Here is a 12,355-nt window from a genome sequence, read left to right on the forward strand (position 1 = left end):
AAAATGAGGTCATTGACAAGAAACTGGCTAATGATTATCATCAATTAGAGTATTTAAGAAGTGAAAGTCACTCAGTTATGTTGGACTGTTTGCGACCCCATGGACTGTAACCCACCAGACTCCTCTGTCCATGGAATTCTCCAGGCAAAAATACTGGAGTGGGTAGTTGACTCCTTCTCCAGGGGATCTTCCCAACCCAGGGATCAAACCCAGGTCTCCCGCATTGCAGGCAGATTCTTTACCATCTGAGCCACCAGGGAAACGCATTTAAGAAGAGTCTAATATTAAAAAAAACTTGAAATGCCTTGAAATCTTATAGCTTATGTAGGAGAGGCTTTCCAAGTTTGCAGCTCACATCACATTACCAATAAAATGTGAAAATGAATCAATAATGAAAAATTCTGATCAATTATGCTATAAGAGATTATTGTTTTTCTTTGCTCTATAGATGATATTTTAAAATCTGTTCTTGCTGTGGAAAAATACTACAGAAAGAAACAACCGAAGAGGACATAGGAAACAATGGAGAAAAAATAATAAAGTATATCTGACAACTAATTAATAAAAATATCATGTGAATTTTTCTGGATTTTCTGATGTTTGTGGTACTTATAAGCTTTTGAAAATGGATAAATTGCTAGGTTTTTCTTTTCTCATTCTAAGTAAACATTCGCTGTCACATTTCCTTTGTGTCTATAATCACTTGTGTGTGTATTCCTTAAAGAGAAATCCCCAAATCTATGCTTCAACCCCACAAAATCTGGGTCCAACTCAGCATATGGACATTTGTGATTTTCAAAGCTAATGCCAAATTTCCTTCTACTGAGGACATGCCAACTCAGATTTCCACCAGCAATTATGAACATGCTTGTTTCCTCCAAACAATTTTGAGAAGTAATAGCTATGAGGAGAGTCCTGAACTTCCACCTATTGATGATCTGGTGATAGATAAACATCAGTGAACTAGCCTGGAAAGCCCAGGAAGAGATCACAGAATCTATATGAAGAACATAGCATATAGTCTTTGAAGTGTCACTTCAAATCAGTGGAGAAATAAAAAGTGATTCAATAAACTGCTTGGAAAATAAACCTGAGAAAACAGTGGTGGCAGATATGTATTTCATTCCAGGTAGCAAGCTAACTTTTGCATGGATTAGAAATAAAGTGTTAAAAATATTAAAAGTATAGACACATATTCATCTCATTTAGGGATGTGAACACTTGACTAATCAAAAATCTGTAAAAAATAGTAAGCCACAAAGTAAATTATTAGTGAATTAAATTTAATTTAGTCACATAAAATTAATATCATAAAAATTATATATCAAAATTTTTGGAAAGATATTTCCATATGTTTCATACATATGATAAACATAAAATTTCTGTAATAGGAAAAAATTTTTGGTGGAAAAATAGGCAAATAGGAATTTGAGAATAGAAAAATACAAATGGTCAATAAATATAATAAACATCCAACCTCATTAGTAGTTAAATTTAAACATATTTCATAATAATGTGAACAATGTCTTTGCTTTTCAACTAGGTGAATATTTTGGTACTGTTGTTGCTATTGTTCATAATGGTGAATATGCAGTAAAACAGACCCTTTTACTCACCATTTCTAACAATGTACCTTATTTTCTATAGGACAATTTGACCACATGAATAAATTTTCAGAATGTAAATTATTGTTCCTGTTACTATGAATTATTGCAAAGGAATGTACAAGAATTGGATGCAGATTTATGACCTAGAATGTCCAGTGCAGTGGTATTTATAATAGCAGACATTTAGAAACAATTCAAATTTCTGAGGATTAAGATCAAATATGACAACACAATCATATGATGAAATCCCATGAGACCACAAGAAAAGTTATGCCTTTAAGGAGAATTAGTCATGGTAGGAAATGTTCATGGCATATGTTAGGTGAAACACCAGGATTCAAATATCTCTTTTTTCGGGCTCTTTTCAAGCACTGGCTGTGCTTTCTGCTTAGATACTATTCATCATACTGTCTACCCTCTAATGGATGAGGATAAGAGGCTTGTGGAAGCTTCCTGGTGGGATTGACTGGTTGTGGGGAAAACTGGGTCTTGCTCTGGTGGGCAAGACAATGTACATAAAATCTTAAATCCCATTTTCTGCTGATGGGTTGGGCTGTGTTTCCTCCCTATAGTTTGGCCTGAGGTCAAACTATGTTATGGGTAATGGCAGTTTAGGTCAGTCACTCAAGCATGTCTGACTCCTTGCAACCCCATGGACTGCAGCACATAGTCTTCCCTGGCCATCACCAACTCCCAGAGCTTGCTCAAACTCATGTCCATTGAGTCAGTGATGCCATCCAACCATCTCATCCTCTGTCCTCCCCTTCTCCTCCTGCTTTCACTCTTTCCCAGCATTAAGGTCTTTTCTAATGAGTCAGCTCTTCATATCAAGTGGCCAAAGGATTGGAGCTTCAGCTTCAGCATCAGTCATTCCAATGAATATTCAGGATAGATTTCCTTTACGATTTTCTGGTTTGATATCCTTGTAGTGAAGGGACTCTCAGAGTCTTCTCCAACACCACGGTTCAAAAGCATCAATTCTTCAGTGGTCAGCTTTCACGTGGTGAAAGCTCTCACGTCCATACACGACTACTGGAGAAATCACATCTTCGACTAGATGGACAATTGTGGCAAAGTAATCTCCTGCTTTTTAATATTCTGTGTAGGTTTGTCATAGCCTTTCATCTAAGAAGCAAGCGTCTTTTAATTTCATGGCTGCAGTCACCAACCACAGTGATTTTAGAACCCAAGAAAATAAGTCTGTAACTGTTTCCATTGTTTTGCCATCTATTTACCATGAAGTTCACAATAAAGGACAGAAATGGTATGGACCTAAGAGAAGCAGAAGATATTAAGAAGAGGTGTCAAGAATACATAGAAGAACTATATAGAAAAGATATTAATGACTCAGATAACTATGATGTTGTGATCACTCACCTAGAGTCAGACATCCTGGAGTGCAAAGTCAAGTGGGCCTTAGCAAGCATCACTATAAACAAAGCTAGTGGAGGTGATGGGATTCCAGTTGATCTATTTCAAATTCTAAAAGATGATGCTGTGAAAGTGCTGCACTTAATATGCCAGTAAATTTGGAAAACTCAGCAGCGGCCACACTACTGGAAAAGGTCAGTTTTCATTTCAATCCCAAAGAAGGGCAATGACAAAGAATGATCAAACTACTGCACAATTACACTCATTTCACATGCTAATAAGGTCATGCTCAAAATTCTCTAAGCTAGGCTTCAACAATACATGAATCAAAAACTTTCAGGCGTGCAAGCTGGATTTAGAAAAGGCAGAGGAACCAGACAGAGGTTTTGAACTGGATGTGGAACACCAGACTGGTTCCAAATTGGGAAAAGAAGTACTTCAAGGCTATATATTATTACCCTGCTTATTTAACTTCTATGTATAGTACATCATGTGAAATGTCCAGATGGATGAAGCACAGCTGGAATCAAAATTGCCAGGAGAAATATGAATAACCTCAGATATGCAAATAGCACCAGCCTTATGGCAGAAAGTGAAGAGGAACTAAAGAGCCTCTTGACGAAGGTGAAGAGGAGGGTGATAAAGCTGGCTTAAAACTCAACGTTCAAAAAACTAAGATCATAGCATCAAGTCCCATCACTTCATGGCAGATAGATGAGGAAACAATAGAAACAATAAGAGATTTTATTTTCTTTGGCTCTAAAATCACTGCAGATGATGAGTGCAGCTATGAAATTAAAAGACACTTGCTCCTTGGAAGAAAAGCTACAAACCTAGACAGTGTATTAAAAAGCAGAGACATTACTTTGCCTACAAAGATTCTATAGTCAAACTATGCTTTTTCCAATAGTTATGTATGGATGTGAGGGTTGGACCATAAAGAAGGCTGAGTGCTGAAGAATTGATGCTTTTGAACTGTGATTTAGAGAAGATTCTTGAGAGTCTCTTGGACTGTACAGAGATCAAACCAGTAATCCTAAAGAAAATCAACCCTGAATATTCATTGGAAAGACTGATGCTGAAGCTGAAACTCCAATACTTTGGTCACCTAATGCAAAGAGCCGACTCTTTGGAAAAGACCCTGATGCTGGGAAAGATAGAAGGCAAGAGGAGAAGGGGATGACAGAGGATGAGATGGTTAGATGACATCACTGACTCGATGGACATGAGTTTTAGCAAACTCCGGGAGATGTTGAAGGACAGCGAAGCCTGGTGTGTTGCAGTCCATGGGGTCGCAAAGAATAGGACACAACTAAGCAACTGAACAACAACTATTCTCCAAGATCTTCTAATGGCTTCCTCCTTATCTTTCAAATCTCACTGCAAATGTTCCTGGCTCAGAATGGCTTCCAGAGCCCGCTGGTGAAAGCAACCCTTCCTCACATCTACCTCTGGGAAGCCAGAACTTTATTTCACCTTTCCCACCATTTGTTATACCTAAAATTTTCTTGGTCCTTTTGTTTAAATATTTATTGCCTATCATTCTTCATGCTCTACCCCCAGTACACACAATATAATTGATGCTCATTGGCTGTTTTTATCATTACTGAGTCTCTACCTCAACAGTGGACTATTGCTGGTCAGCCAATGACTAATGGACAAATGCATGGGAAAAAAGAGTGGAAGAAAATATACCAGATTTTATTTTTAAGTGCCCATCTCTGAGTGGTGATATGATAGGTGCTTCTTATCTTCTGCTTTATGTGTGTTTGAGTCTTTAGGCTTTTTTGTAGACATACAATCAGGAAAAATAAGGTAATCTCCTCAGTGTTGATAGTCCAGCTCAATGTTAATAGTCCAGTTTATAGTCCAGTGATTCTTCAGACTTTTTGTAGACACACAATCAGGAAAAATAATGTAATCTCTTCAGTGTTCATAGTCCAGCTCATAGTCTATCTTTTCCATTCAGCAGTCACAAATTCCTTTGGTAGTGAACTAATCACCAAAAAAAAGAGCACTTATGCAGCATTCTACACCTCTTTTATAATACTCACCACATTCTGTCTCTTTACAAACCAGCATCCCAACAGATCATAGACTTTTCTCATACAATATCTGTGCCTTCATATCTATCTGTCTGTCTGTCTATCCAGATACTAGCAAAGTATTTGGAACATTGGGTATTCCATAACTGTTGAAAGTATTTATCCTGAAACATGTATACCAAGATGCTACTGCTGCTGCTAAGTCACTTCAGTCGTGTCCGACTCTGTGCGACCCCTTGGACGGCAGCCCACCAGGCTCCCCCGTCCCTGGGATTCTCCAGGCAAGAACACTGGAGTGGGTTGCCATTTCCTTCTCCAATGCAGGAAAGTGAAAAGTGAAAGTGAAGTCGCTCAGTCATGTCCGACCCTCAGCGACCTCATGGACTACAGCCTTCCAGGCTCCTCCATCCATGAGATTTTCCAGGCAATAGAGAACAATTATCTTAAAGCAAACACCCATGGAACCCTCAGCCTCAACAACAAATGCAACATTGCTGGCATTTCAGAAGCTCTTTGCATGCTTGTTCCTAATTTTGACCCTCTTGTTTCTTCTCAAATGTAACTGATATTCTGAATTATTAAGCAATCACTTGCTTGATTTCATCATCTTAAAATAATCCTAAACATTGACTGCTAACTGAATCTTGCATAACTGGAATCATAAAGCTTCTCTGGGGCAGTGTTATGTTTGTGAGGTTTATCCATGTTTAATATATACCTGTAGTTCATTAATTTTTAGCGCTGTATACTATTCAATGGATAGTTTATTCATTCCACTGTGGTGGACATTTTTGATGTTTTTCATTTGGGGCTTCTCTGTATAATATTACTAATGTCTGTGAATATTCTCATTCATGGTTGGTGCTTATTTCTGGTAGGTATAACTATAAGTGAAACTGCCGGTTTATCAGGCAAGTATATTTTTAAATTTAGTAGATGTTGTCAAACTCCTTTCTAATGTGACTGCATCAGATATTACACTTACATTAGTCACACCTGGGAGTTCCCACTGCCCCATAACTTTGGTTGTTTTGGTCATTTTATTTTAATACTAGTCATCCTGATTCAGTCCTGTCTGACTCTTTGTCAGACTCTTTGTTCCCATGGAAAATTCTCCAGGTCAGAATATTGGAGTGGGTAGCCTTTCTCTTCTCCAGGGGATCTTCCCAACCCAGGGATCAAGCCCAGCTCTCCAACATTGTAGGTGGATTCTTTACCAGCTGAGCCACAAGGAAAGCCCAAGGTATATGTTGCTGCTGCTGCTGCTGCTAAGTCACTTCAGTCGTGTCCAACTCTTCATGACCCCATGGACTGCAGCCTACCAGCCTTCTCCGCCCATGGGATTTTCCAGGCAAGAGTACTGGAGTGGGGTGCCATTGCCTTCTCTGAGGTATATGTTAGTATTCCCTTAATTTGCAATACTGTTATGACTCTTCCACAAGTAGTACATTGACTACTTGTGTTTCCTGGGTGTGAGATGCCTGTTTAAACCTCTTGCAAAAACGGTCTTCAAACTGGAAACATAAGACCTCATCAACTGTAAACTCATGAATAATGGTTCTGATTATATTTCTATTATCAATGCCAATTGTGTTCAGATTTTGCCTTGATTATAGGAATAAGAAGAAAATGCTTTATTGAAAAGTAAAAAAAAAATTTAAAAAAAAGAATGAGGAAAAAAATTAAAAAAATAAAAATTATTGATGGAAAAAATAAATAAATAAACTTCAGAATCTTGTCAAGACCCTCTTTCTTTTCCTTCCCCCAAAGATTCCCACTGTGGTTTTATAAGAATCATATTAAATGCATTGATTAATTTGGAGCTAAACGAAAAAAATAAATAAATAAAAATACATTTATCTCATCAATCCTTACTAATGGAGGAAACACATACTAAAATTATGGAATTTTTAGACAACAATCAAATTTATAGAAATCAAGAAAATTGATACCAAGAGAAAAAAGTTTTATATGCTAGTCAATAAAAGAATAAATTTTAAAAAGAACTATTGAATTTGTGACTAGTATATTGAAAAAAGCACAATAAAATAGATTGTAACAATATAAAAAGGACTTTAAAAATGAAAGTAGGAATTAATAAATTAGAAAGTAGAAAAAGAATAGAACTAAAAAAAAAAAAACAAACCCAACCTCATATGTGCGTACTGAGTCGTGTCTGACTCTTTATGATCCCCTGAACTCTAGCCCACCAGATTCCTCTGTCCATGGGACTTCCCAGGCAAGAATACTGGAATGAGTCACCATTTCCTTCTCCAGGGTATCCTCCTGATCCAGAGTTTGAACCCACATTTCCTGTGTCTCCCGCACTGGCAGGTGGATTCTTTACCACTGAGCCACATGAGTGGCTTTTAAAGTGTAAAATTTAAATTTTAAAGAGTAAAATTAAAAAATATATATCCAAATGCTGGTTTTTTGAGAAACTCAATAAAATAATCATTAACTACTTTAAGGGGAAAAAGAAAGGTATAACTGTACCAAAATAATAATAATAATAACAAAGGAAATTTAAAGAATCATAAGAAAGCTTTTGTACAGTTTCATACAAATAAACTGAAAATTTGGATTAAACAAATAATTTTATAGAAAAATATAACTTAAAATTTATCTCAAATGAAATACACAATATTAAAAGACATTTTATATAGGGGAAAAAAAGATAATTTTTTTCAAAGAAACAACCTCACGGTTACCAGATCTGAGGAGTTTGTCCCAAATCCTAAAATTTACCATGCTATTTCATGACTGAAAGCATTGAATAATGGAAATTTTCAATGGAAAATTGAAATTTTGGAAATGGAAATTTTCCAAAATTTTTAACTGATACCCACATTACTATATGTAACATTAATAATGCAATAATAATACTGGGAAACAAAAACTACCAAACCAAAATTATAAATGAAATATTTCCAACTATATGAATAATACATTATGATCAAGTGCAATTTGATACAAGGTATGTCATACTGTTTCAATGTTAGGAAATTAATTGGGATAATATATTATTATATTTAAGGATACTAATGATGTGATCATTTCAAAGCAAATTCAAAAAGCATATGACAATATTTAAGATTCTTGAGACATAAAAAAGAAACAAGAAAATAAAGACAGATGAATAGTCAGTATAACAAACTATTTGATGTCAACTCCAGAATCATGATTAAAGAGAAAATACTAGACAAGGAGTTCCACTACTGCTATTTTATTTAACATATTGCAGGTAAAAAGTCATAGCAATTAAGCAACAGAAAAATATCAAAGTTACAAAATTTGAAAAGGATAAAATGACTGTATCCCTATTGCAGGTGGTATTATTATATAACCAGAAAAGTGAAAATTATAAAAAATATTTAAGAAATAAGATGTTGGATAAGTTTGGGGAGTACAAAATCCATTGTTTTCACACACATAAACAATAAGATATATATATATATATATATATAGCATTATAGATTTATATATTTAGTAAATATATATTATTTTAATAAGAAAATAATTATAATATAGCAAACATAATTATGGGCTTCCTAGGTAGCATTAGTGGTGAAAAATCCACCTGCCAAAGCAGGAAACATAAGAGACTCAGGTTTGATTACTGGGTTGGGAAGATTCCCTGGAGGAGGGCGTGGCAACACTGTCCAGTATTCTAGCCTGAAGAATCCTGTAGACAGATTAGCCTGGCAGGATACAGTCCATAGCATTGCAAAGAGTCAGACATGACTGAAGCGACTTGGCATGCAGGCACGCAAACATAATTATAATTTTACCTTGATTTTATAATTAGAATAAATTTTTTAAATGTATCTAGCTATGTTTAATGTTTTTATAAATAATAAAGACCCAATAACAACCATTAAATTCTGGAAAGACAAAGCAGTAATGATGAGAATAGCCTTACCAGACATTATGGTATATTATAAAGTTTCAATAATTAAAACCATACCATATCAGTGCATAAACAGATACACAGGACAATGGAACAGAAAATTACTTATGAAAAAGATCCAAACACATCTAGAAACTTAGTTTATAATTAGATAATATTTCAAATCAGGTAGCTGCCTGAGAAAAATAATGTTAGGACTATATCCAACACCCTTCATGGGAATAATGCCAAATGGATCAGCTATTTAATTATTTTTAAAAAAGCCATGAAACACTAAATTTAAAAATTAGATAGTTTCTTTATACTTTTGAAGTAAAGATAGCCTTTCTATGATCCAAAACCTGTAAGTTATAAAGGAAATTTTGACTACATAAAAGTTTTTTTAACTGTATTAAAAGAAAAATCAAAGTCTAAACGTGAATGAGAAGAATAATACACAAAAGATAAGTGAGAAAAACAGTTGATCATCACAACAAGAAGGACATATCTTCAGTTCAGTTCAGTTACTCAGTCGTGTCCGACTCTTTGCAACCCCATGAGCTGTAGCACGCCAGGACTCCCTGTCCATCATCAACTCCCGGAGCCCACCCAAACTCATATCCATTGAGTCAGTGATGCCATCCAACCATCTCATCCTCTGTCATGCCCTTCTCCTCCTGCCCTCAATCTTTCCCAGCATCAGGGTCTTTTCAAATGAGTCAGCTCTCCACATCAGGTGGCCAAAGTATTGGAGTTTCAGCTTCAGCGTCAGACCTTCCAATGAACACCCAGGACTGATCTCCTTTAGGATGGACTGGTTGGATCTCCTTGCAGTCCAAGGGACTCTCAAGAGTCTTCTCCAACACCACAGTTCAAAAGCATCAATTCTTCTGCACTCAGCTTTCATTATAGTCCAACTTTCACACCCATACATGACTACTGGAAAAACCATAGCCTTGACTAGCCTTTGTCAGCAAAGCAATGTCTCTGCTTCTTAATATGCTGTCTAGGTTGGTCATAAATTTCCTTCCAAGGAGTAAGCGTCTTTTAATTTCATTGCTGCAATCACAATCTGCAGTGATTTTGGAGCCCCAAAAAATAAAGTCAGCCACTGTTTCCACTGTTTCCCCATCTATTTGTTGTGAAGTGATAGGACCAGATGCCATGATCTTCGTTTTCTGAATGTTGAGCTTTAAGCCAACTTTTTCACTCTCCTCTTTCACCTTCATCAAGAGGCTCTTTAGTTCCTCTTCACTTTCTGCCATAAGGGTGGTGTCATCTGCATATCTGAGGTTATTGATATTTCTCCCGGCAATCTTGATTCCAGCTTGTGGTTCCTCCAGCCCAGCGTGTCTCATGATGTACTCTGCATAAAAGTTAAATAAGCAGGTTGACCAATATACAGCCTTGATGTACTCCTTTTCCTATTTGGAACCAGTCTGTTGGTCCATGTCCAATTCTAACTGTTGCTTCCTGACCTGGGTTTCTCAAGAGGCAGGTCAGGTGGTCTGGTATTCCCATCTCTTTCAGCATTTTCCACAGTTTATTGTGATCCACACAGTCAAAGAGAAAGAGCAGAACAGATCACTACTCAGCACTCTTAGCACGAGGCCAGTCCTGGAGCCCCGTTGTGTTGGAAATTTCAATAATCCTTTAGTGCTCAAAGGAAATCTTACTCCAAGAGCAAACATAGGGTTTTCTACCTCAATTCCACACCCTTCGAATAACAGCATGGAAACTTACTTGACCGAGATGCAGCAGGAGTTGGACAGGAGCATAGCTAGAGAACTAAGAGAAGAGTGAAGACAGTGTGCAGAGTGAAGGTACAGGCAGAAACGCTTAATGGTTCCTGTGTTCCAAGAACAGAGATGCTCCACCAGCTCACTCCTGAACCTTGTTTCCCAGCAGGTCAGGAAGGGCGGTGGTGAGGAGATACCTCTCATCCAAGGTAAGGAGCAGCGGCTGTGCTTTGCTGGAGCAGCCGTAAAGAGATATCCCACGCCCAAGGTAAGAGAACCCAAGTAAGATGGTAGGTGTTGCAAGAGGGCATCAGAGGGCAGACACACTGAAACCATACTCACAGAAAACTAGTCAATCTAATCACACTAGGACCACAGCCTTGTCTAACTCAATGAAACTAAGCCATGCCCGTGGGGCCACCCAAGATGGGCAAGTCATGGTGGAGAGGTCTGACAGAATGTGGTCCACTGGAGAAAGGAATGGCAAACCACTTCAGTATTCTTGCCTTGAGAACCCCATGAACAGTATGAAAAGTCAAAATGATAGGATACTGAAAGAGGAACTCCCCAGGTCAGTAGGGGCCCAATATGCTACTGGAGATCAGTGGAGAAATAACTCCAGAAAGAATGAAGGGATGGAGCCAAAGCAAAAACAATACCCAGCTGTGGATGTGACTGGTGATAGAAGCAAGGTTCGATGCTGTAAAGAGCAATATTGCATAGGAACCTGGAATGTCAGGTCCATGAATCAAGGCAAATTGGAAGTAGTCAAACAAGAAATGGCGAGAGTGAATGTCGACATTCTAGGAATCAGCGAACTGAAATGGACTGGAATGGGTGAATTTAGCTCAAATGACCATTATAGATGCTACTGCAGGCAGGAATCCCTCAGAAGAAATGGAGTAGACGTTATGGTCAACAAAAGAGTCTGAAATGCAGTACTTGGATGCAATCTCAAAAATGACAGAATGATCTCTGTTCGTTTACAAGGCAAACCATTCAATATCACAGTAATCCAAGTCTATGCCCCAACCAGTAACTCTGAAGAAGCTGAAGTTGAATGGTTCTATGAAGACATACAAGACCTTTAGAACTAACACCCCAAAAAGATGTCCTTTTCATTATAGGGGACTGGAATGCAAAAGTAGGAAGTCAAGAAACACCTGGAGTAACAGGCAAATTTGGCCTTGGAATACAGAATGAAGCAGGGACAAAGACTAATAGAGTTTTGCCAAGAAAATGCACTGGTCATAGCAAACACCCTCTTCCAACAACACAAGAGAAGACTCTATACATGGACGTCACCAGATGATCAACACTGAAATCAGATTGATTATATTCATTGCAGCCAAAGATGGAGAAGCTCTATACAGTCAGCAAAAACAAGACCAGGAACTGACTGTGGCTCAGATCATGAACTCCTTATTGCCAAATTCAGACTTAAATTGAAGAAAGTAGGGAAAACCACTAGACCATTCAGGTATGACCTAAATCAAATCCTTTATTATTATACAGTGGAAGTGAGAAATAGATTTAAGGACCTAGATCTGATAGAGTGCTTGATGAACTATGGAATGAGGTTCGCGACATTGTACAGGAGACAGGGATCAAGACCATCCCCATGGAAAAGAAATGCAAAAAAGCAAAATGGCTGTCTGGGGAGGCCTTACAAATAGCTGTGAAAAGAAGAGAAGCGAAAAGCAA

At 37.4% G+C, this 12,355-nt stretch overlaps 1 long non-coding RNA gene across 1 annotated transcript in view; it reads right to left on the bottom strand.

Annotated features, from left to right (window-relative positions):
• Window positions 1–4,658: 4,658 nt before the first annotated feature.
• LOC132343187 (uncharacterized) overlaps window positions 4,659–12,355 on the bottom strand; it is a 28,538-nt gene continuing 20,841 nt past the window's right edge. The window contains exon 2 of the long non-coding RNA XR_009491893.1: window positions 4,659–4,973. This is a non-coding gene — a long non-coding RNA (uncharacterized lncRNA). The remainder of the gene's footprint in view (window positions 4,974–12,355) is intronic.

This window comes from Bos taurus, chromosome 20 (assembly GCF_002263795.3).
Source record: "Bos taurus isolate L1 Dominette 01449 registration number 42190680 breed Hereford chromosome 20, ARS-UCD2.0, whole genome shotgun sequence".
In the NCBI taxonomy this organism is placed as follows: Eukaryota; Metazoa; Chordata; class Mammalia; order Artiodactyla; family Bovidae; genus Bos; species Bos taurus.